Genomic DNA, 837 nt, shown 5'->3' with positions numbered 1-837 from the left:
GCAAAGACTGGTTCATCCCAAAGATCCAGTCCCCCGGCACAAACAGAGTAATGTTGTGTATGCTGTTCAGTGTCAGGAGGGCTGTGATCAGTCTTACATCGGGGAAACAAAACAGCCACTGGCCAAAAGGATGGACCAGCACAGAAGATCAACATCATCAGGCCAGGACTCTGCGGTCTACACTCATCTCCAGGCCAGCGGTCACTCTTTCAGGGATGAAGATGTTCACATCCTGGACAGAGAGGAACGATGGTTTGAGAGAGGAGTAAAGGAGGCCATCTTTGTGAAAAGAAATCGTCCATCGTTAAACAGGGGTGGAGGCCTCCGGGTTCAACTTTCCCCCTCTTACAATGCTGTGATTGCTAGTATTACTCAGCCCTCTGTGAACAGTAAACAGCCATCAGTGTGCTAATGATCCATTGTTAGGCTGATGGTACTTCTTGAGCATGTGATCAGCTGGTTTTGGTTGTCAGCAGCAAAACTGGTTGATCCACTCTGAGACGTTGCTATTTAAGAGACTGAGCTGAATACAGCTCCTCAGACTGAGGAAGTCTCTCGGATGAGAGACGAAACGTTTCTACATTTTTTTTGTTGATTTGCTTTGTTTTTGTTTTTTTTGAATGTCCAGAGGACCAGATTTAACTTTTTTAGATATCATTGAGATATAACAGTTTTAATAATCTAGGGGGCGCACTTGAGTCAAAATTAAACAACAATACCAATGTGTCTAGAAATTATCACAAATGACGCACCAAAAATCTGGTACAGATAGGGTGATGCATCACAGAGATATAACTGTTGGAATAATCTAGGGGGCGCACTTGAGTCACATGTTAA

Source organism: Nematolebias whitei, chromosome 4 (genome assembly GCF_014905685.2).
Source record: "Nematolebias whitei isolate Nwh7 chromosome 4, NemWhi1, whole genome shotgun sequence".
NCBI lineage: Eukaryota > Metazoa > Chordata > Actinopteri > Cyprinodontiformes > Rivulidae > Nematolebias > Nematolebias whitei.
This window is presented reverse-complemented; position numbering follows the sequence as displayed.